We start from the raw sequence: 25,454 nt of genomic DNA, 5'->3' as shown, positions 1-25,454 counted from the left end.
TTTCAAATGCATTTTTCATGACCGTGTGAAAAAAAACCCTAGTTAATGTGGTTTACATTTTTTTATAATAATGAGTATACTATTAAAATATGCATGTCTCTGAAGAGCATAGTGATCATCAGGCTTATTATTCAGAGACAGACAATAGCAATATTAATGAGGCTCAGACATCTGTCAAATTAATCTGTAGTTTAAAGTTCAGGAAACAAAGGCAGGCTTTAGTTTTTCTAACTGTGATTTCCCATTTCTGTCAAAATCCGAGTGGCTGTGAGTTGCTGAAAAGAGATTCATTTGTATTTTTCAAGAGTTTATATAACCATACGGATGAGGAACTTTTCTAAGTTGATGTAGTGGGTCTGTAGGGAAGACTCTCCCTGAGCTTGCCACTTTGGCACGTGAAATCCAGAGCGGTTCAAACAACATAAGCTTACAGCAGACTTGGGGGAAGTTGATTCCATGGGCATCCGTTACTAGTGGGTAGAAAACCTCCCGTGCATTCGAGTCCAGGGGATATCCCTTATCCCTTTCCCAGAAACAGGGATTCACTCTTGCCATCGTATCAGGGCTGTCACTCTGTCCTCTTGCCAGAGCTCAGGCTTTAGCCATGCTCTGCACGTGCGTCTTGCTGCACTGTACAAAACAAGTCGCCGGCAGTTTTCTACCACGTATCAGAAGATACAGGCTTCTGGAAACAGTTCCTTTTCACAAGGAAAACTTTCCAAAGCGAAGTTCTTCTGGGGTTCAGGAGTGAATTTTTACTCAAAAATCATTAGCATGTCTTTGATAGGTAATTAACTGTTCCCTCTTTAAGAAGCCAGATCAAACTGCTCCTCAGCAAAAAGATTTTTGAAAAATTGTGTCATCCACTTGGAAGAGTCTCAGGTGATTTTAAACTCTTCTTCACCTCCATTCATCGCTGCTAGCAATGCTCTTCATGTGGGCCATTTGGTTGCTGCTTATGTTCTCGGGTACATGCCTTTAATTATTATTCAGACTTTTGCTGGCATTATTTGAATAGGTACAAGAAGTTGTAAGTCTTCCGTTGCTTATGTTTGGAGGATCTTTGAATTTGAAGCAAGATCTGTTCAGTCTACCTACAGATGTGGTTCCACCTCTGAGGAACTTCTGAGAAATCAAGTTTGAAGTACTGCTGCTAGTTCTAGAGTTCAGACGTCTGGAAGTGAAGACCGCCCTGCTACTTCTCCTGCCATGGGAGAGCCACTGTGATGGACGAGTTTGGATAGACATATGCTGTTCAGGTCCTGCGTCAGGTGAACGTGTGGGGTTATGTGATAGTCCTGGTAACGAGCACATTACTCCGACTGGCATTATTTTAGTGACGTAAGCTCAAAGTACTCTGAGATCCCTTACTGAACTTTATGTGGAGCAGCAGTGAGACAGCTCTCGGAAAGGGATGCCTGCTAGCTGCCATCGTCAGCTCCACACTAGCCACCTAGAAGAGGAGATATGTGTGCTCCACTACTCATCAGCTCGTTTTATTGGCCTTTTGTGGGTTCTTCAACTTTGTTGTGCAAGTGAATGAATAATAAAAAGTTTTGTCTAGCAGTCTCAGCACCCAAGTTGGCAGCCAAGACCTCTCGGGCTCTAGTCCCTCATCTGACACCGAGTGCATTTCTGTTTGAAGAAGTCACTCCGTTTCTTTGTGTTATGATTTCCCCTTCCGTACAGCTCTGTGCACATGCTGACATGCTGGGAGGATTAGACTCATTTAGAGAAAAAATAGCTGAGAGGAAAAATGCCTTCCTACTGCTGAACATGATTAAAACTTTATTATTCTATACTTTTTGTACAATCCGGAATGTAGTATTCAGAAACAGACACACTCTTCTTTCTTCTTTCTTTCTAAATTCTACAGGGAACAGTCCAATAGTAGCCACTTTTCTTGCTAAGCTGAACAAGCGAGGGCATTTTTGGAACATTTCTAAACATTTTCAAATACATTCTGTCCTGCTTACCTTTGCTTATCAGGGGAATATAATGGAAAAGAGCCAAGTTCATTGTTTAGAACAACTAGTGTCAAAAAAGGGGTTAACTGTAGACTCCAACTATTTCTGCAGTTAGGAGAATAAATAATCATAAAGACGTGGCTACACGTGAAGGAAACGATGAGACACAAGAGGTGACTTTGACTTAAATAGTGTCTGAACACAAGAAGCTATAGGAGTGGGAAAGGGGTTGGGAGTTGATTAATGCGTAATGGCTAATGCTTGGGAGATCAGAATTTGCAGCCATTTGAAGGGCCTCTTGGGGTTAGTAACTTGCAGAACGTAGTTCATTTTTCTGTTGCTTTCGAAATACAGCCTGCAATTTGCATGGACAACATAGTGACTGAGGGGCTTTAACCATAAACTCAGTTTCTTTACATAATTATGGCTATTCTCTTCATCTGAAAGTATATCGCCTTGTGAAAGGCCATAAATCACCAACACACGCGCTCCTTGTAAGGGTTCCTAAGCACACATCGTATCGGTGACGACGCGTCAGATTTTGGAAGGAATTAGAGTGCCTAAGGAGCTGGCAAGCACTTAAGGCAGGACAAATATCTGCACTGACTAGACCCCTAACTTACCTCAGAAGTGGACAGGTAGGCATCAACCAAAAACGGGTGAGAACCGTGCTTGTTTCAACAACCAGCGGCAAGGACGTCCACGCGGGAACTTCTCTTCCTGCACTCCGTGTTCAGCACTGGAGGAGTCCACCTTGTGTGCACTGATTCCTCCAGCTTGTACCAAGAGCATCCACAGCCATATCTGAGGAACGATTTAACTAAGGCCAGCTGTGATGACTGCCAATGCAACAGCTACCTCTTTTTCAGCCCCACTCCTGCTTTGGCCCGTCTCGTAAAGTCTAGGGAGTACAGTAAATAACTCCAGGCCACTAGAGCATTTTGCATCTGTAAGGAATTCTGCAAAAAATTGTCAAGTTGGTTCCAAACTAATTCAAAGCAACATAAAAACAATCTAGTATTTACAGGAGTTGGAGGACCGCGATATTTGCGATCAGATACAGTATCACCGATTAAAAATTCGTTCCCTTGCTTAGTTTTTAGGTGCTCTTCCTCACTGAGACCATCTCCCTATTTCATCATGATTTACCAAAGAGAGACACCTCCTTTATACCTTTCCCAGCTCTAGAAACAGTTAAAGCGTAATCCTCCTGACAAGCCAAAAGAGATAAAGATAACTCCTAGCTTGCTGAGCCGTTGCCAGCAACGGGTAGCTTGCCTCGACTTGGCAGTTGATGCACTTGTTACGTTAACCTCCTTTTTAGCACATCCCCAGCTCCAGCTTTACCCTGCTGATGACATTAAAAGGTTGCATGTTTACCATATTTTTCCTCACAGAAACTAATTTTCAAAACACACTTTTAAGGAAATTTCACAACCCAGACTGGTGGGTCCACCCCTGCTATCGGTTCTGTGATTCAGTTACAAAACCAGTTAAATCACGATCCAGAAGTCAGCAGTACCAAGGGATCATCTTAGAACAACATTTACGTGACTGCCTTAGAATTGAAATCGTAGGTGTTTCTGAAAATATTACCACAGAAGAGGAGTCGTGCCCTGGATTCAAAACTTCAGAAAGCAGGATCTGGCTTCACATAACTTTCCTTGATTACTTTAGTGTCTCTGAAAGAATGAACTCAGTAAGCCCACTTGTCAGTAGAGGCATTTTCAGGAAAATTCAAAACAGGACAGCAGCGTTTCTGCTCGGGCCAGTCTTTTCTGGTGGGAGTACTGTGAGATGTCTCTGAAAGAATAAGGTGGGTTTTCTCCCCAGAACAATCACTGCAGGCCTTAAGGTTATTGTGGTTGGCATTTACAAAGACCTTGTTTTTAAAACGGTGCCACAAGTTATTATTTGCTCTCCTAGGGCTGCGGGCTGTGCTGCGCTAAAAAAAGGACCTATGTTAGTGATAAAGCAGTGACTGCATGTGCCAGTGGCTTAACCTTGTCATTGCAAATGATACAGTCTTTTGTAAACTATTTAAAAGCAGCTGTGGGCTGGATGCTTCTCTCAAGTACACGGCTGCCTTAGCCTGAAACTCAGAAAAAGGACTAACCTCTCCCCCTGAGGTGAGGTTGGGACTGCAGTCAGTCAGGTTGTCTGAGTTGGATTTCACTGATGCAAGTCAAAATAAGAAGAAATCCTCTTTTTTTTTTTTTTTTTTTGTGGTGGTTTTTTGTGTTTTTTTTTTAACTTCAGCAGCATCTTTGTGTTTTCTCGCAGTAGTGCCCAGGGGCATTGCTATAAAGCGTGTAAAGATGCAGCTACGCTAAAGCCCCTGGGCAGGGTGAGCGTTGGTGGCCACCTGCGTACGGTGTCCAGGCCAGCCTCCCTCTCCTGTGGGTATTTTGTATCGGAGCGTTCAACACCAGGTCCTTACTCAGTTGCGAGACGCTTTCATTTTTCTCCTATGGCCAATCTGACCCTGAAGCAGATGGGGAAAAGGGGAGAGTCACGATAGCTCAGCTCTTCCTGCGGAGGAGGTTGTAGCCATCGAGGATGTTCCTGTGGACGGACAACCGGACACAGTCTGGTTCGGTGTCAGCAGCAGAACACCCAGAGTGAAGATGCATATACTGCAAAGAAGCCTATCTGAGCAGTACCACGGCATTGTGCTGTAAACGCTGTAATATTCAGTGAAAACATGCTGCAAAACACAGCAAAGAAGAATGGGAGAGCTTTGCACCATCCAGCTGCTGCTCAGATCCGCTTACTTGCAGGCAGTTAGGGGGCTAATTTATATATGATTTGTTGACAAGCCTGGGCTTGACTAGGGAGAAAGAGGAAGGGTAATAAATGAGTGCCCTCTTGACCTTAATACTTAGGTAATATTTAAAGCCTTTCCGTGTTGAAGAGAAGTCCAGAATACCTCAGGCAGAGGGAAGATCCTGTTTTTCATGGCAATGACTATGTTTTGGAAAGTATTTTCTTTCCTTTTGAAGCGAAAACAACTCTACAGTATTTTTGCAAATCAAAAAGTGTGCCTTCTGTCGATGTTTTATAGCTGCTGGGACTAGCGCAGAATGTAGGATGCGCAACCTCCCATCAGCGTGGGGTCTAATGCAGACCAGAGCTCAACAGCACGTGGGACAAGGACCGGCACCACTTCCCAGGAAAGTGCCAGAGCCCGGTACCAGTCAGCAAGGTGTGTGTTGTTTCCTTTACCTGGCCAAATAGTCCCCCTAGCAAAACGTAATAGCATTTTAGCGGAAAAGAAGTTTGGTGAAAATAGTTTGACAGTTCTGTAGAAGTGCCTTTGAACTTCCAGAGACAGTATTGTAGTGACATGGATACCAATTTGTATTTTGGGGTCTATATTTTCGTATTCTCATCAGAGTAATTTGCTAGAAATGGGACAAAAGTTCCCTGGACTGTGGAAGACTGAATTAATCTTCCTTCTGTTTACCTCTTGACAGACTGTAACATCCATATTCAATTGTGAAGTGTTAAAATGCTTTTGTAATTGGCTTGTAATTACATTTTGGTTTTGTAACTCCTTTGTTATAAATTGTCTTCTGGCTCACAGAATTTGCATGTCTGCCATAGTTCTCTAGGCATGGCTAATAAGCAACCTCCCAAGAGTCATGAGAATTGCTGGGGAAATAAACAGGAGAAATGTACTGTGAATAACCAATTAAATTAACGTTAATTAGACAGCTTATAAGATTCTTTTTACAATGGGTCTTCTTTGCATAGCTTAGTGAGGATGTCTCTAGCAGGTTTTTGTGGGTTTTGTATTTTCCACGGCACATAATTTTTCAGCCTCTTGCAAACTCAACAAAAATTGCCTTTTTATATACGTGAACATATGGAAACTGAACTGAAGTAAAAATTAATATTTATTAAGGTTTCCACAGCCATGAAGAAAAGCTCTGGTTACAGTCTGTTCACGGAGATGCATTTAGAGTCACTCTTTCTTGAAACAGAGCGTTCGCGTTGGGAATATGACCTAATTTGAAGCTTGCAGAGATTGAGGAACAATTCCATTCACTAACATTGTTTGAAGTCTCCACACTCTCTGCTTTCCTGTTCTCTACTATACTTATGCTGGATTTTCACTTTGTAAAATCACCATCTCGGGTGTCTCCAAAAAGGTGTTGATTGCAGTAAATTCCTTCAGCAAATGGCAAGGTACTCCAAATCCCTGCACAGACCGACTAGTAGTAGACCCAAATTCTGATCAGCTCAGCTCTTATCTTTCCAGACAATTGAGTTTTGGAATTTTTATGCTGTTTGCTGGTCAACTGTTTCAATGATTACCTCTTCTGTTGTGTTATTAAAGATGGTTCCTCTAGCTGAAGACTAACCAATAGGTTCTCTCTTGCTACCATACACTTCATCCCACAGCTTGGTGAAAACGTCCTGCAGTCTGAAAGCTAAGACAGGTTAAGAGCATCCTGCCATAACCAGTCTCTGGTTTTTGACCTGGTAGGAACAACCCATGCTGACCACACTGAAATCTGGTTTAAATCCACTTAGGTTGTTCTGAGAGACGCCAAGCATGGCCATATCTGCTGCTTCAGGAACAGAGGAAATTACATGAACTCCAAGCATGCAGCCTCTCCTCACACACCTGATTGACAGGTCTGGTTTCTGCATTTCATACACTGTACAAACATGGTAGCAGACCTGGGACTTATTCTTGCACAGGAAAATAATTATGAACACCATACTATTGGCGTAAATTTTAAAAGGCATGACTGGGACCCTATTAGCTTCACTAGATTTTCTTTATCTTTACAGGAATGTTTAGTAATTAAATCTTAAAAATAGAGAGCAGAACAAACACAATCAAAAATCTAAGCACAATCAAAAATGCTGATTTGAGTTAGTCAAGTAGATGTCTAAGTCCATGGCAACTTCATTAACTTGTTTTGACTGGAGAAAAACAGTGAGAAAACATTCTACATTTTTTAGAAACCACACTGTGGTTCTACTCTAAAACAATGTTACATTGCTAAATTAACTGGAATTTGGCAAACAAATGAAAAAGAACCAAAAATTAAGAAAAAAGCAAGTTTTCCTTGATCCATGGTAAGATTTTTTTAATCTACTTTTTGGTTCAGAAAATGAAATAGTGTTCACCCCAGAACTCTACTCAAGCCTTCTGCTCTGGCTGGGATACTTTGCAAGTCTCCATTCTGCATAGTCAGAGAATGAATCACTGAGCATTTTGAGCTTTTACAGCCTGGATGGCTGCTTAAGTCCCCACCCAGAACAACTCCATAGGTTCCACAAAGGAGAGAGGCCACCCTCAACAAGATGTTCCAAACATCTCTTGTCCGACTTCATTCTGGTCAATAAACATAGCAGAAATTGAACACTCTCATGGCACTCTGTCAATAACAACAACTGCACAAAGGTTTGGAAAGGTCATCAATAAGTGGGGAAAATAGTCACTGAAGCTATAGTGGCACACTTGATGCTTCACTGCCGGACTTATAGCTAAGCCTGTAAAGAAATGGCACCAGATGCCCACAATCACACAAGTGACCAGACAGACCTAAACCTGAAACATTTCCCAGCCCTGAACTTGTTGATATTCTGATACACATTGTTCAAGCTGACCTCAGAGGAATTCTAACCTGCAAGTACAACTTATTTTTTGACTGATTCCTTTTCTTGCTATCCTTTACTAATCACAGGTAAAAGCTGTGCTTTCTTTCTCAAAGTTGGGTTGAGCAAAAGAACATGTAAAAGGGGGTATTAAAACTAGATATATCTTGTAACATGAATTGAAAAAGTTGTAGCACCAAACAGACTTGCAAAGGAATGTCAGTAGTAATTACTCTACGGTTGCATGAAATAACAGGTGGTGAAGTAAAGAACAGCAGGCTGAGGAAATGGGATATCTTCACTGGTGGAGGAGAACAACAATCCTGGGATACATTCATCTGTGACTGCTCTGCTGCTCACATCCTGAGCAGTTTGACCACCCTTGAGCTACTCTAAGACTGCACTGGTATTTACATGAAGTCTTCTGGGCATGTCACTGGACTTTTAGTCAGCATACTTAATAATTACACATGACGAAAGAGTTTACTTACGACTTCCTTAATAAAGGTACAATTTTCTTTCCTAAGTAGACCAACATGAAGTTAAGAATTGTTCTAAGATGCTGTGCTATCAAAAACTTCACCAACTAATTACCTGTGATTTGAACACAGAGAGACTGAGAAGCAAGGGAGCTGTCTGAAGTCAAAGGAGAAGTTGGCTGAAACCAGCTTCCTCTCTCAAATCCATACTCTGCCTGAAGGACCATAAAAATCAAAGCTTGGGCTCTTCAGTGCTAGAACACATTAGTTTTCTATTTAACACCCTTGGCAAATGGGAAAATTACATTAAAACATACACCAGCGAATGGCCTTCTAAAGAGACCTTCTGCAAATAGGAGCCGGTTCCTAGTTGGGTTATTAGCACTCGCGCAGGGTTACATACATACACGTTATGTGAACGCGTGTTCAGAACACAGAGTATTTCCACATGTACGTGTCTAAGAAAACAAGTTGTGGTTGGCTACAGCTGACAAAAACACATTAATAAATGAATAAAGCTTTCCTTTTAGCAGTAATTCAGCCTCCCCGCTGTGAAGATAGAAGGGGCTCCAAGCCTGAGTTCCATCATTTGCACTCTTGCCAGGTGTAACATACCGCAGAGAAGACAGCAGTTGCGTTATACCAAAGAAAGCAAACTGCCGCTAGACTAAAAGAACAAGACCAAAAATCCCACTGCAGCTCATGCTTGTATAGCCGTAAGAGGAATGGTGGATTTTTGGCTTCAGATTCACAAGGTCCCAGGACCCAGCACATAACTGGAAAGTTCACCGGGAAAGTTTGTAATGTGTTTTAGTTAATCAGGAGGAGACCTGCCACAGCAAACCCAGGCCCAGCCCTGTCACATCTGCCTGTGGATGGGCAGCATGGCACCGCGTGGGGAAGGCAGGGACAGAGGAGGAAGACGGCCGGCGGCTGTGCCTCGCTGCAGCGCCTGTTGGCAGCCGTGCGGGCAGTGCCCCATGCCCAGCTGCTCACCGCAGGCTGCAAGAGCCAGCTGTGTAGGAGCACACCAGCCCAGAGCCCACAGCACAGCTGGTGATCCACCACGAGAACAAAGCTACGTTCGCCGAGCTGCCGACAGAGAGCTGCAGCCACCAAAGCATCTCCCTCTTCGCAGGACAGATACTCCTTTCTGGATAGACTCTGAAGACCAGCCACCAAACCCGGCCCCAGTGAAGTCAACGAGAGCTTTGCCATGAGCCTACAAGATACAGGGCTCAGTGCTACAAGGACTCTTCCCAAATCAGTTTGGAAAGTTTCCAGATTAGTCCTCGAAAAAGGCGGCGGCGGTGAGGGGGCTTAAGGCCAATGCGTCACATTTATTGCCGGGCACCGGTTGCGATAACCTTAGCTAATACTTCTCTGCCCACTCCACCATTTTAAAGCTGGATCTGCAAGGTGCTAAACAAGCGGGCCGCAGGCCAACAGGACACTTAAACGTGTGCTCGACTTCGAGGATACAAGTAAATCCTCTTGAGTGCTGAATGTTATGCTTTCCTGAACGAGAGCCAAAGTGCTCCCATCCCTTGCCAGCTCTGAAGGTTAGCATCAAACAAGTCTCTCCTGGTAATGCTAAATAAAGCCCCTCATACAAGTATGCAAATAGTTCCACCAACTATGTCTATTATCTCATTCTTCTACGTAGACGTGAACGGGTCAGCTCAGGATATTCTGTTTCATGCGCCTTCTATTTTATGCCTACGCTTGATGACTTGATGACGTTGATCCGAGCACTTTGTTGCACAGAGAAGACAGGCACTCAGAATGAACAGCCTTGAGGATTCGTTACCCCTAGTAATAGCATTAACCCTGTAGCTACAGTATAGTGGCTTTAACATTATCCCCACTGTGTTCTCTGGCTGGCATTTTCCCTGATATGTTTTGGTTTTCAGCCCTCCATCAATTCTCTCATCCAACTGGAACAGCTTCTCTCGTCCAACGGGAATAGGTGCCAAAATGGCTTAGAAAACACTCTTCAGGCTCCATATAATAAAGCAAACCACAGGAATGGTCTATTAGCATTAAAATTACAGAATCATTGAAACGCATTAAAGATAAACACGCCATCAATGGGAGTCCAGCAAGCATACCACCGCAGCATCCCTTTTTAATAGCCCGAGTTTGTACGTTACATCTAAACCTTTGATTATGTACACCATACAACATGCCATACTCTATTATTTTTTCAGTGCAGTTCCCTTTTCACTATTCACTTCTATTTGATCCCCGAGGATGCACGGCACATTCCAACAAGACAAAGCAATTCAAACCTCTACCCCCAGGCTAAAAGACGAAGCAATAGCTCTCTGTCAACTTCAGTCCACCAAAACAGGAGAGTATTTCGTTAATCGTCCAAGTTGGCACCACTGTGATTTCACCAATTAACCAGCCATTTCTCTTCTTTTACAGCATTTCAGTCTCTAACTAAAGCAACTTTTCTCAACACATTTAATTCTTTGAGATCAAAGCCAAAATTCCATCCTTTTATAGGTTTCAGAGAGTGTCCAAAAGCAATTGACAGCGATCCAGTTGCAGATATTCCCCAGCGCCTTTTAAAAATTACACTGCCAGGTTCCTGTATTCTTGACTGCCCTGCAAGTGTCACAGCCAGTGACACTAAAACTCCGAAGTTCGAGTGCCCAACAGCTCGTGAACAGCCCCACACCCACGAGCTCTGTGGCCTCAAACTGTTGATGTGCCTACAGGTCTAAAATAGGCTTGGGGGTCTACCTCAAGAGTACTTCTGTCCGTAGCATCAAGATCTTTCTGCCCTAATAAACAGCTTTTGTCTGTACCTCAGACGTCTGACGATAGAGCAGGGGAGCTGGGTGAAGAAACTGTGAAAAGGCCGATGCACGGGCTTGGAAGTTAGGAGGAAGAATCATATGAGGCCCCAGACTCCACGAGGAAGGGGATGTTACCGTGTCATAAAAGTATGCTTTTCAGGCAATTCCAGAGAAACTAGCTGGGAAGCAGCTCGTACAGATCATCTGGATGCAGAGCGAGACCCACCGACATCAGTAACAACCTTTCCATCTGTTACAGAGCAGTTTCGAATCGCACCCGTGATGAAAGGGGAAACCATGCGCAAAGGGGAGGGATGTTTGGGAGAAGAATATTTTTTTGGCTATCAGCAGAGGTATTCCCAGATTTTGGTGTATTTCCTCCCGTTCCTCAGACCAGGCCATTTATACGCTGCTGGCAGTCTGAGAAGAATTTCCCCCCGTTACATCAGATTTAGCATGGCTTAGCAGTACGTCTCCCTTTTCCACATCAGGAGCAGCTGCAGCTTCAGCAGGAAAGTTGCAAGTGTGTGGTATTTGGCTACACATTCTGCAACGTTTTGCATATTCGAGACGTTGGAAGATTTGGGCGGGAGGCTTCATCATACAAAGCTCAGTCTTACCCAGAAGACAAAATGACGCTGGCAATTGAAGCCTCTACGAGGTTTAGGTAAGCCTACGCTTGTCCCTGTGCCCTCGAATCAACTCGGGCTCACGTGCTAGGACACAGTTTGGCCTGCGTTTCACCGGCTAAAGCCACACTGCCAAGGCCGTTCTGAGTTCTGCCAGAAGAAGAAGGACATCCTTCAAGAGCCTACTTGTTCTTGCTCAGTGTGTCCCCCTCGAAGAAAGCAACTCCTTGCCACAAGCCTTTTTGCATCGGCGATGCTGCACTGTAGGGCTGGGCCGAGCAGGGCACACGAGACAGAAGGGGATGTCCTTCTCCTTTCCGCCGTGGATACCTTTTCAAACCAAACGGGGGCATTCCCCAAAGAACTCAAAACACACCTTACTCTTCTCCTAAAATGTGTTCGTCATTCCATTTGAGTAAGCCAAACAATAATAATTCCTCTTGAATAACTCATGCCATTTTTATGGATAAGTGTTCGGAACAGCCAGCTAGGTGTTGAAGTCCTTGTTCTGCACACAGCGCTAGTCCAAGTTTCACCAGTTCCCCAGGCTTTGCTCTGCACTTTGTTTGTCATCTGAGGAGACGGAGGTGAGTCAGACAGCCCAGACTTTCTCCTTCCTTTGTTGGAAAATGTTTATGGACAGGCAGCTCTCTCTTCTGACAGCAGCCACAGCTAGCCAGTAGATGTCATACAGACTACGGGTATAAGGCACTTTTTTTCCAACATAGAGGTGTTTCAAGACTCATTGGGATGAGCGATTGCTGTCACCCGTAGCCCTGCAATTCCAGCACACGCAGCTTTCCACGCAGCTTCTCAGTGAAACCAAATACCGTCCGCTATTTTCAGCGGCACCGTAAGCACAGGGGGTTGTTTGCCGTTTAATCTACTTTCCAGAAGGCCTTCCACAGAAGCGGTAGGGCTGGAAGGAAACCTCTCTGCGCTTCTTTATTCCACACCCTTGCAGAACAGCCTGTTTACCCGTATTAAACCCACCCCAAACCTTTACAGATGAGTATCACCTCCAGCGGTGCTGACGTCACCACCTTACTCAGCAGACTGTCCCCGTACCCAATGCTGGCTTTGGGGTTTTTTAGGTTATGCAATCGCAGAAACACGCATGCACAAGGACACGTGTACAAGCCACCCTTCTCCTGCTCCAGCCAGGGCACCGCTTTCACCACGTCTTACGGAAATGTGAAAATAAATGCAGGCAATTCATAAATCCAGGCTCCTGGAGGACAGCATTTTCAACAAGCTGTAAGCTAGTCTCTTTTCAATGCCGGAGACGCATATTAAAAAAATACGAATAACAAACCCTTCCTCTGGTAATGATGCCTTTGAAAGGGCAGCGGGCAGTTCAGACAGCTCCAGCTGTCTTCCAGGTTGCTCAGTCCTAGAGGATGACTCCAACGGAGGAAGAAAACACTGCTTTAGAAGCACAGCTAAACTCACAGTGTCTACACCAGGCAAAAGAGAAGAAAGCTGGGTGTGTAGAGGCAGCAGCAGCCTCACCTGAGCCACACTTTCTAGGGCTTGTATGATTCCAAAAGCGAATCTAGCCCACCCTTGTTGAAGCTGAGTCCTCTGAAAGACTTCAAAGCCCCCCTGGAGAGGAGCCTTCAGTGCTGGCCGGCCAAGCTGCTCCGTCTCTACTGTTTCCCCAAACCCGTGAAGCTCTGAGCTCATGCAGCGAAGCATGCACAGGAGCTGACTGCGTACCAAGCTACCCAAAAAGAGAGGAAAGCAGTGTGTGCACCACCTAACTCTCAGTGTGCGTCACCGAACTTTCACCACGCAGCTCCCTGCTTAGCAAACTGGTTGCCATCGGCCCCTTCAGTAAGACGGGTTGCTGCGTGAGACTGACCCAGCACAGGAATCGTTCAGGAGTTTCGGCTCTCCCTCTCTAGGGACCCCCTTGCCCCCGACCTTCTAAGAGCCCGGAGGGATTGGCTCGCTCGCTTCATGCTTAAAGACAGGCAATGTGTGGTTTTCTCTTAACCACCCCAAGACACTCAGTCGATCGAAGGGTTGTAAAACCAGCTTTATATTGAAGCAATCTACCTGGTTTTTTACAACTTTCCCTTATATATACATATTCACAGACATGTACGCCTTCTTGCTTCTGGCTTCTGACCAAGAGGGGAAAACTCCCAGCTCTCTTTACCTCAAATCTACTGGTTTTAATTATGAAAGCTTTTATTATTTTTACTGCTCTCCTCTGCATTCTCTCCCAATTTGTCAGCTTTGCTTTCATAACACTTGTGGTTGCTGATGACCAGCATCACAGTAACTCCTGCTTGCAGTTTCTTTCCAAAAAGGCCGGTCCAGAGATCTGAACAAGTTGAATGGACTGGCACGTATCTGCTTGCCCCATGCCCAGCTTCAGGAAAGCCAAAGTCATCACGGACACATCGCCACAGCTACGTGGACCAACTCTTAAAAGATCAGTCCCGTGTATGTCACAGCCTTTTGGGCAGCCTTCCAGTCTGACAGCTTGAGAGGATCCGTTTCAAAACAAACAACAAAGGGACGACGTAGATGGGAACTAAAGGCTTTAAAAGAAAACCCATGCAGCAACCAAAGGGCCACAGGATTTGTGAGCTATTTTACCTCTCAACCCTCACCAGCGAGGGAACGTACGTCAATGCTACAGGAATACCTTGTGTCCTGGGAGCCTGAAGACACAGTAGGAATCTCAAAGTCGGATGAATACAACAGCTTCGAGAAAGAGGTAATGAATCCAAACATGGGATAAAGAAAGAAATCCTACAGTTATCTTCCAGGTACAGCTAAAAAGCTACTGCCTGAAACCCCTTACATTCTTGCCTGGAAAACGTGAAGAGAATTTGAAAGAAAAGGCATCCCTGTATTGTGGCTGTGGTGTTTCGAATACTGAGGCAGGGAACCATTCCAATGGGAAGACAGTGGCTGATTAGCTGAGCCACACCCGGAGGATGTATAGAAATACAGGTCTACCTTATCTGGGCCCCAACGCAGGTGCCCATGCATATTCCCAAACCTGTGATCACTGAACAGCACAGAAGGAAAACAAAGCCCCATCAGTGCTCTTTCCCTCCCTTTTGAGGCACCACATCGCCCAGATGTGCCTCTCCAGGAACCAGGGAGCACTAGCAAAGCTACCAGCAATAATTAGAGATCGGCCAGTATCGAGGCGAGGAGGAGAACCTGTGTGGATGAAAGAGCCGACTGGTGAGTTACGCGGCTGCAGGCAAGAGCTTCAGGGAGGTATTTAGCTTTGTTTTTACTCTAGACCTCTCTTCCTTCCCCTTCCTCCCAAATCTGGAAACGTCAGACCACAGGGACAAGCAAGTCAAGCCTGTTGGTAGAAATGCTGTGTAATGCAATGGTCTTGTTACGCTGCTGATCCAGCCTCCCCTTGGACACGCCTGAAATCTAGCTTGGACCTCGCAGCTTTGCTGCGCGGGGGAACGCAGAACTGTAGCCGTGAGTGGGCCAGAGAGAACAAATGGCCTTGAAGAGCTCTCGCAGAGCAGATCGCTCGCTGCTTTTCTTCTTCCCCACGGCCACAAGCCTTTCTGGTTCATCTCACAGCTTACATGTTTAACCCGTCTCACAACCACAGACGCAAGGGCAACAACAACGCGTCTGTGATGCAGAGCGGTCCCTTTGGATCCACAGCTTAAGGCAGAAAGGAGCAGAGGTGTCCTGGGAAATTCCGCATTGCTGTTAAAGAACACCTCCTCAAAGGAGAGCTGCACGTTGGCAAAGACCTGTTGCCCCACCAGACGTGGTGTGCTAGGGATGGAGAACTGACAGTGTAGATGCTCCCACCTAACACTGCGCGGAGCTGGCTTTGTCGACACAGTCCTTGAACGGAGAGAGCTTCAGGGAGCCGCTAACGGCCTCTTTGGAACTGGTCCCACCCAACAGGACTGAAGAGGTGCCAAGAGACAGAGGAGTCTCTTGCAAAGTATCCTGAGCTCCTTCTGGACTAGTGACGAGCAAGAGTGTCGTGCAAAGACCTGATCTCAACGGCAACGATGTTCAGCTACATCTGGAGTCAAGCTAACGGCAACCCTGACCGTAAGCACTTCTGAGCGACGTCTGCACCTGAGCAGGTTGGACACGGAGTTGCACGCTCTGCCTTGGGGACGTATCTACCACCTGCAGGGACCCACACCGTGGAGGCAGAGGCCTTTGCTTGCACAGACTGGGTAAATCTCGGCCACGCAACACAGTGCTGTCCAGCGTGCCAGCCTGGGCCTACAGCGCCGTGCTCGTGGAAGGGAAATCTCCGTGCCACGCTGCTCAGCTCAGCTGATCGGGGATTAACTTGAGCAGACCTGGCCCAGGGGACTCGGCACTGCGCTCCCTGGCTCTGGGGACAGTTCCCACAAGAGCAGGTGAAACAGGTCCGCTCCGGCGATGTAGCGTACAAAGTCTCGGGATGTCTCTGTCACCGCGCAGGTAGTTCATAACAAGCAAGATCTTTTCAGAGGTGTGATGGGACTCTTCCTCCTCTACTGTACAGGCCTCAAGCAGTAAAACGTTAGGAGCGACACTTCAGGGCAGCAATATCTTGCCACAACAGACAAGTAGAGGGAGCAAGATTCACCAGCCTTGACTACTGCTTCGGTATACGCATCTGGCTAAGCCATACATGTGCTTCCGTCAACTGGAACCCAAATCCAAACACCTCTGGGGACTCGTTAACATTTAACTTGTGTCAGAGCACAAAGAGCTGTGATGTTCCCTTTGTGGCATCAAATTAGGCCCCTTAATTAGTCCCTATTAATACGCAATCCCCGGGTGCCATTAGCACGTTTCTGTGGGCAATTTATTCACAGCAAAGGGTCACTCGTTCTAATTGCTCAAGCTGTCTTTTTCAGAAATGTAACAGTTGCTTTTGGGTAGAAGCAGTACTATCAAACCACAAGTAAATAAAATAAAAAATATACCAGCTTTAGCACAGAACTTGGAGTGTGATCCAAAGGTCACGGAAGTCAGTGAAACCACTACAGCTGTCTTCCAGGGGCTTTGGATCAGGCTCCCGAAGAACAAATTTTTGCTACAGTTTCAGCCTTTTGGAGAGCTTGCTCAGCTATTTCGTGCCCACTCCGATTTAACATCCATAGCGAGTGATTCTCCAGCCCTGTCCTTGCATGGAACAGCTCAGTCCCATTAATTGGAACGGTTCTCACGAGCAAGCGCTCTTTCATACACAGGCTGCGTACCAAAGACAGCAGTGTCTAAAGAGCATTCCAGGAGGAGGGAAGAAGTAATTCCTGACGGGGACACTTCCCCCTACAGCTACAGCCAGCGTTGGTGCGAGTATTTCGTACTTTGTTATCACCTACATCTCTCTCTTTCTTCACCTCTTCCAAAACCGCTTCCCTCTGTGCAATTTCTTGCAGGTGCCTGCAAGAACAAGGGGAGGAACCGTGACCTTGATTTTTCCTCCTTACGTTCCAGGACATTTTACCCTTCACAGGTTAAATACTGAGCGCTCTGCCTGCTAAGAGATGGCACTGGCAATACGCTCCCACGTCCGGAGGAGAAGGAAGCTTTCTCCCATGTTCCCCTGGCTCAGTAGCACAGCAGCCTCAGGACCAACTGGCTCCACAGACAGAAGCAATGTCAGACTCAGCACAACTGTGCTGCCTTCTGCAAAGTAGCAGTTCATTTCTACGGGGGCTGAACCTGCTCTGCAGATTGTAAAATGCTGCAGTAGCTTAATCTACAAAAGTTGTGGTGAAGACCAGTCCCACTTGGACAATAGGCAGAAAATGCAACAAACGGGACTGCACCTGCACAAACACAGGAGAATTTTTCTCCCCTACCCACCCCACCCCATCCCCCTCCAAAACCCCTCCCAAACAAGAGCACAATGATTCAGAAAAAGGCTGGGCCTATTAATCAAGACTTAATTTACTATCAGCAAAATTACATCACTCACTGGCATGCTAATGAATTCATTTCCCAAGGTTTTATGCTAAATGCTCTTTCATGACCCTGAAGCTCTCCCATTCGGCATCCTGCAGATTTTTTAAGACCTCTTCATAAAAGTACAACATATACTTGACGACTGAAAGGCAGTGGGAGAACTTTCTTTACCGAAGGAACAGCACAACACTAGACAGCAGCCAAGGAGCTTTTAAAAAGCCAAGCTTTTGTTCAAAGTTGTTACTGAAATTCAGGGTGGTCCCCCTTTACCGAATTTTTGGCATTGGAGCTCCAGCCCAGTGTGCTCACCACATTCTGCAGATCAACACCGACACAGCAGTGGCTACGCAAAGTCACCTTGCTGCTTTGGCATCCCATCCTTGGAGGAGACAAGGACCAGCTGCTTTCAGGAAATGGCACACAGCTTCTAGTGACCTTGCTTTATTTTAAGCGCATGGAGCACAAGTTTCAGACGAATCTAGAAGGCTGCTTGTCAGGGACCTCCGAGAAGAGCGCACCAAAGCAGAACCCCTAAAGCCACCATGGCTGAGGCTGGAGACGCTCCACTGCCGTCTGTGGCAGCTCCGGACCTCTCAGAAGCGCAGGCGACATCAGACTCCATCACCCCAAGGACGGGGCGAGGAGACTTTTCCACAGCGGCAAGGAACACAGCAAGGGGCAAAGGAACAGCGGGATGGATGGAAGGTCAGAGGGACTGGAAGAAGCGAGGGCAAGATCTGCCACTGTGAAGGAGCACCCGTCTCCCGGCCAAGCAGCGCTGCTCCACAGTCACATCCAGGCTCAGCTCAGGCTCAGCTCTCCAGGAGCCTGGAATCTGCAGATGAGGCCATAGGGCAACTCGTGCTCTTGCCAGCCACCTTGCCTACGCGTCAAGCTGAGCTGGGGTTCGCCACAAGCTGAAAGCCTCTCTCTCGGAGCTGAGCGTTGGCACTCGTTCCTGAATTCTAGTGTAAAGCCCACATAAACATCTAAATTAGAGATCTATTTCACTAAAGTCAAACTGAGCCTGAGGTAGCTTGGATAGTTGTGGGTAAAGCTTTTTAAAACAACGATTGTTGATTTTTTTACTCACTTACCATCTCACACTTTATCTTGTCCTCCAAGCAGTTATGATTAGCCTGTAGAATATTAGCCTGGATGTTTACCCAAGGTTGCTTCCAAGTTTCACGTTGAGCAAGAGCAATGCTGCCGAGGGCCTGAGCCAAACCTAGTGAATTCCCCCCAAAAAGCTGCATCGCTTTTAATGGCCTTTGCAACAGGTCTCAGCTATTTCAAGAGTAACAGCGCTCCATTCCTAATGTCACAGCATTGGCAGACGGAGGACAGCACGGTGGCCAAATGGCAGGAAGATGCAGGGACGCAGCCTGGGGTATGACCAGTGGATCTCAGCAGGAATTCCTAATTCCAGTAGTTGAAACTGAGCTACTGCTCTCGTGTACAGCCTGTCAGCAGAGGAATTATCACTGTCGTGACACTAGGCCTGTTATCTCAATGAGATGTTAAAGAGTGGAGTAGCTTACATCGTACGAGCTCAGTCACTAGGCACAGAGCCTTTGTTATTTCCCTCAAGACTCTTGCAGAACAAACACATTTAACTTCCACATTTCTTTACTCGGGGCGGGGGGGAAGCCTTTTAAGTCTAAGAACCGAGTCTTTGGTGATCATATCATAGGCTGGCAGAGGGGAAAGACCTTCTGAATCCTTCTTCCCTGTTGTCTCTCTGAAGCTGGAGTAGAAGTCCTTCCTTCCTTAGAAAGCAGACATCTGCATGGGAGACAGCCATTCCTAACGTCCCAGACACGAGCAAAACTCCAAGCGGGTTTTGCGTCTTTTTAGAAAGCAACAAAACCACGGAAGCACAAACTCAGAGGAGGCTGGGCATCCCCCGAACTACGCTGCTTCCCAGAGAATCCGACCGCCTGCGTGCACAGCAAACGCAAGGTGAACCCAGTTCACCTCTCGCTGTACTCCAGTAACTCGGGCGTCATCCCAGCCATCCCAACGGGACCACGCGCGTGTGAAACAAGTCTTACAGTGTCCACATCTTAACAAATGGGGAATTACATTTTTGTCCCCGTCTTGGCCTTTACTAGGGGTTACCACGCTTCACCCGCTGTTCTTCAGAAAAAGAAGACTGTGTCTTCATCTGCTGGGTAACGTTGCCTAATGTTATCCGTCCTGCACAGGTACACGTAATCAAAGGTATCTAAACATCCTGCAGCGCATCACCGGGCAGCACAGCTAACCTCTGCCATTCTCGCTTTGTCTCAGCCCGGCAGGAGAACCGCGTCCATGGCATTTTCCTCTAGCAGGGTTGTTTGGGTGGCACTTCTGGGTCTCCTGACGCATTGAAAACGCACTTTAAGAAAAGCCCTGCACAGCTTTATGACTGATGGAGTGATGCGAGTGACTAGTGGCAATTCTTTAAAGGGCCCCGGCACGCGTAGCGCTCGGTATGCATAAATCACTCCTAAGAGCAACTGGAATAAAGCCTGTGACTAGCAGCGCAGGATCCTAAAATGTATCTGAAGTGCTTGGGAAGGCTTTGCGGTGACACAGCTCTCCCTGCACCGAAACACGCACAGCGATGCTCTGGAAGCCTGGTCATCCATTCCCCTCGATAGCTTTAAAATAGACCAAGACGAATTATATACTTTGCACTCAGTCTGTGCTGCTGCAGAAAGAATCGTTTTCCAGAATTCTTTATTTATGACTGTTTACAGCCTGTGTCCCGCTGATGGCTGCACGGTACATCTCCCCATTGGCTTGTTGGGGGTTCTCTGCTGACATTTCCCTGGGCTTTTTTCAGCTCTGAAGTCTCTGCACTAATTATACCTGCTGAAATATGAACCTTCTGCTAGTAGGGAAGGGATAAAAATAACGTTGTTGTCCTCTTCTTGTGCATGGACCTGAGTGCTATTTAGGAATCGGTCCGATTCCAAAGTGAGACTTTCACTTCTGGGCTCTGCTGTCCTTGGGACAACCCAGCCGTGGGTCAGGCTGTAGTGTTTTGGATGGGAGCTAGTACTACTTCTGTTGCTCCGTCTTACCTTGTAGTAGCAATTTCTTGGGAAACGTCCTGGCATGCCAGAACCAGCGGGTTCATTCATCAGGCAATTCCTTAATCTCACCAAAGGGCCACGCAGCACAACAGCAGTTCTACAGCCCCTCAGGCTGAACACCCTCTGACGGTAGCAGGGCTGCTTCAAAGGGACCCGTCCTGCCCCAGGACACGGCTCTCGCTTTGCGCTCTGCAGCAAAAAATTGCCTCTGCCTGACATTCCAGCCCCTGGAGGAGAGGGAAACATGGGCTATAAGGGAAACGTTGACTGCACAACATACTTCACTGGCCCCTGGGGAAAAGTCACTTTGCCAGTTCGCAGCACGGGGGATCGGCAGCGGGCTTAAAGCCGGTCCGCTTCAGACTCGCCCCTAACTAACCACATCGAGTCTCAAAGACTTCTGCTGGCCAGCCTCTGAAACAGCACTCCCTTTTGTTGGGCCGCCTCCACTAGGAGCCTTAACTGGAGACAGCAGACGATGCTGGTGTCCGTGGCCCAGACCCCGGCTGGGCTCAAGTACATTCGTAGGTGACCTGCACCGCTGATGCCCAGGCCCAAGTGCCTCGCGCTAGGCATTGAAACGAGTACGTCGCGCTGCTTGCAGCACTGAAAGGTTTAACTCTTCTGATAGAAAGCATGTGGCAGAAGGAACTCTAGTGTTTCTCCTGCTACGGGTGGCCCTGGCGCAGCAGCAGCTCTGACCTTCTCGAGTAAGTTTGCTTTACGTTCCACCTCCCTCGCGCGCAGACCGAAAGCTTGTCTTTCCAGCTATACGCCGACTTTCCCCCGTTCCGTCCTCGCAACGCGGTACCTTTCTGCCCTCTGTCGTTCCTCCATGCCCCCCGGTCCTTTCTTCCCCCCCGGCCCTGGGCAGAGCAGCCCCGCAGAGCCGCAGGGCCGCGGGGGCACCGCTCGCTGCTGGAGCGACGCTGCTCTCTGGTGGGCGACCAGCGCCTGTGCGGGCTGCTGCCTCGGGCTCCAGCCTGCCCCTTCTTTCCTTTCCTCCTTTTTCTTGTCTTTTTTTTTTTTTTTTTTGCGGGGGTGGGGTGCGTGGGAGTCAGCGTGCCTCGGCGGGGACAATCTCTTCTTAGTGTTCTACCAAGTCAAGCAATGCTTGTGTTGAAGAGGCAACCGGCCGCAGAGCGTTCACACGAACACACCGACACCTACGATCCCCTTCCCGCCATCGCGTGCTCAGCGGGAGAGGCCAAAAGCAGTTTTCGCCGTGTGCAAAGATTCAGCCTTGTCCATAGCTCCAACGTGCTGCTGCCTTACCTCTGCACGCACGGGAGGCGAATGGTCCCACCCTTCTTTCTTGCCCCAAGGGCTTTATTCCCTTGTTCTCAGAGGCTTCATCCCCTCTTGGCTCCCATCACAAGCAGGACCAGGTCTCTGACTGCCTCCCAGCTGGATTTCTGCTCCATCCAGACAGCCTTTGGGCCACAACAGCCTCCAACAGCCCCCACCACCTATTTGGTTTTCGACATTTCAGGGCTCAAGTAGTGTCCTGAGGCAGGGCAGGAGCCCCCAGACCTTTCTCACTGCTGCCCACCAGCCCTGAGCATCTCCGGTGCTTTCTGAGGGCGTCAGCCCCATGGGCGCCCACTAATACTTGCTGTCAGTTGTGCTGTTACCGTTGGATCTGGTCCTGGATAAGAAGTCTCCCTTTCAAGCACCTCAGGCCTTTCATGGTTTCTACCCATCCCAGAAGAAATCTTCAGTTTTCCCCTTACTGCTGGTTTCAGGAGACACCCCTGGAGATTTGAGTGTTTCCCGTTTTCCCCAGCCATTCCCTGGATGAGGTACCGCACAGGCCAGGTCCCGGAGAAGATGACATTTCCACATCTCCATGGGAAGAGTCTTGTGCCTCTTGCTCTTACCCTCACCCCTGTTTTCGCTGCACAGGAGTCCTGCCTGCAGCCAGCCCCTGTGCAGTGGGGGGGCTGCAGCACAAAGCCCCCACGTCCCCGTGCCGGGTTCCCTTTCCCTGCCCAGAAAGCCACTCTGCCTCTGTATCCTCAGTCAAGCTGTCCTTGCTCAAATCCCCCGCTCCAGACACCTGAAGCGTGTCCCCTGCAGAGAAAGAGCCCAGGATTTTGCTGACAATGGTCGGTACCAAAGGAAGAACTTGCAGAGCCTGCAAATATCCCGAGGCGACTGGGCTTAAATGTTTTTTTCCACAATGTCTGTCCCGTGCCCCTTCCCTGGCATCTGCACCTCATACCCAGCTGCAGGGCTCTGGTTCCCTTTTACAAACTCAGATGTCCCCGGTATGCCCCTGATTTTCCCGTTTCCCCTCACAGGCCGTGAGGGCAGCCACGTGCCTTCAAACCACTTGATGCTCTCTGGTGTTTGTTTGCCACCTTTCTACCTCACTGCCGTTTGGTGCTTTTCATCCACGGCACAACATCTTTCTTACTGGGACTCCTCAGGAGTGGAGCAAGCAGGCTTTGTTCTCTCCAGTCTTCACACTGTGCCACCTGCTGACCCAATCTCTCCAGTCCTTGGGGAATGCCACAAGATGCTCCCCTTGGAAGTACCTCAGGAAAGGAAACCTTTCCAGGCAGTAATGGCTGGTCACTATGGGTGATTTCCTGAAAACATCTTGGCTCCTACTGCTCAGCTGGGGTTCAGCAAGTCATGGTCTTCCACTGGAGTCTGATGGGTCCCATAACACTGTGGGAACATGCTGGGATCTCTCCTATCTTTGCCACCTCTGTGAAAGGGCATCTCCTGCCCAAGGCTGCAGCTGGACACAGCTGGGGAGTTGGGACACTGGAGAGAGGACTGCCAGCTCCCGGTGCCTGGGGGAAGCCCAGCCCCACCACCTCGTCATCCTCTTCAGGTCCCCGAGACAAGCAAGAGCTGGTGGATCCCTTGCAGCTGTGACACTCCTGCAATTTTATCAGCTGGAGGATGTGAATGCAAGAAGGAAAACCTCTAATGCTAAATTGAGGACCAAAGTGATCCCAGGCTGGACATAAGGGAAACACTGAAATACCTCTTACCTCTACCATTGAGCCTTTCCCTGGTCACAGTGGAGAGTAAACAAGCCTTTTGCCCAAATTCAACCTTTTCTTATGAACAGAAGTTGGCCACAAAATCCACACATTTTCTTGAGCAAAACAAGGTTAAATCTGGATTTTTGTGCACTGGAGTTTTTTTCTCAGACTGGACCTCTGCAGAGCTGTCCGGTCTGTCCAAACAGTTTGGGAGCAGTGACGAGTTTAACACTTACCCTTAGACTCAGAAGAGACTCGTGCTTAGACACAGATATCACTGGGATATGGGGAAAAGTGACACTCTCAAGCAAGATAAAAAATAGCTGTTTACTCAGTCAGATCTCAGTGTGTGAAAAACTCGCTCCAAGTCCTTGCAATGTTTGGATTTTTGCTAAAAGCCATAGAAAAAACACGCAAGAGTGCTGCTGCCAGGGCTTTCTGTACAGGTGCACTGGCAGCTGTTCAACCCAGACAGTGGGCACTGCTGGAATTAACGTTGTCAAATGAAAAGAAACACAGACACAGACATCCCTCCGAGCCAAAAAAGCGTTGACTACAGCTCAGCGCATGTGCACGCACAGAGCTGCGGGCCAGCTTGCACGGTTTGCCATGCCTGCTGCTCCGACCCCGATGGAGCTGCGAACACGATGGGAGAATTCGCAAGAAGATCTATCCTGTTGCATTTGAACGGGGAATGAAATCAGGGATTATTTGTTTTTCCTACTTAAACCCAAAAACTCATTGCCAAGCTATTACTGGAAACAGTAACAGGTTGTGAGGCTTTTAAAGAGGAGAAAAAAAAGCTGTTTGGCTAACGTGAGTAATGTTTCTCGGCATTTGTAATGAAGTGCAGCTACTGATTGTTTCTCCATCTAGAAAAGAGTAATTTCCACTGGAGAAGCGCAGGGAGCAGCATTTCAACAAACAACAGTTCATCGGCATCACTGACACGGTCTCGCTTTTCTGCTCACCTCCAAACCCCTCTCCTGCGCCTTCCTTTATTGCACACGTAAGAGGTGCTAAATCCTTGTTCTCCGGCCGACGTAAAACGCGTTGGGGCTGCGCTTCTTGGGCAGAGAAACTTCTGTGAGGTGGCAGAAAGGAGGGAGAGGGCAGAGAGGGAGATCCAGCCCCTTGGTAGACTGCCTGCTGGCGATGTGCGGGCTCCTCACCACGTCACCCAGCCTCAACGGTGGTCCCAAGAGCCTCCGAAACATGCTCACCACTGCAAACTCCTCTTGGCTTTCCCTAGGGAAGGAGTACCGGGACATCATTAGAACAAAAGCCCTTTGCTTGAGCATTCAAGGCTAAGAACTGTTTTTGTAGGATTCCACCTAAGTGGTTCAGCCAAGACCAACAAGCCTGTGGCATAAGGAAGGCTGGAGTTTCTGATTCCCAGCCCCTCGTGTCTATTTTTAGCTCTGAAATCAGATAATAAAAATCAAAAGCAACCAGGCAAACACAGAACCTGCTGAAAAATAGCAGTTGTGTACTTTTGGCTTTCTTCCACAGGTAGCTAGCTTTAAGTAATAATAACAACAACAACAAAAATGAAATTAAAAGACACAGAGCGAATAAATGAGTGAACAACTATTTTTTACAGGCTTGTCCTCTGGGCGGTTAGGAAACCTTTACATTTTCACATCATGCTCCCGAAGAGTGACTGTCCACCCAAAGGCAGGTGCTGGGATTTCTTCAGATGCCTCTTATCCCTTGATGTACCTACACTAGTTTTCAGGAAGCAGTAAGGGTACCAGCCTGCTTGTGGTTTTTTAAGTTTATTTTAACCCATTCAGTAGCAGGATGAAAACTTTTGGGTTCCCAGTAAATTACAGTAATGGCAAAACAAAATCATTTGAGATTCATCAAGCTGAAGGCTTGACATTTTTATTGCAAATTTTAGATGGCAACAGACAATCCTTAGCAGATGTTACCCCTGGTAATAA

General features: G+C 47.4%; 1 protein-coding gene across 1 annotated transcript in view; it reads right to left on the bottom strand.

The window, feature by feature from the left end:
- Positions 1 to 23,935: 23,935 nt before the first annotated feature.
- C18H12orf75 (chromosome 18 C12orf75 homolog) overlaps positions 23,936 to 25,454 on the bottom strand; it is a 28,119-nt gene continuing 26,600 nt past the window's right edge. Inside the window, exon 6 of the transcript XR_007508773.1 lies at positions 23,936 to 24,756. The gene's annotated coding sequence lies outside the window, so the exon portion shown is untranslated. The remainder of the gene's footprint in view (positions 24,757 to 25,454) is intronic.

This window comes from Accipiter gentilis, chromosome 18 (genome assembly GCF_929443795.1).
Source record: "Accipiter gentilis chromosome 18, bAccGen1.1, whole genome shotgun sequence".
Classification (NCBI taxonomy): domain Eukaryota; kingdom Metazoa; phylum Chordata; class Aves; order Accipitriformes; family Accipitridae; genus Astur; species Astur gentilis.
This window is presented reverse-complemented; position numbering and strand designations above follow the sequence as displayed.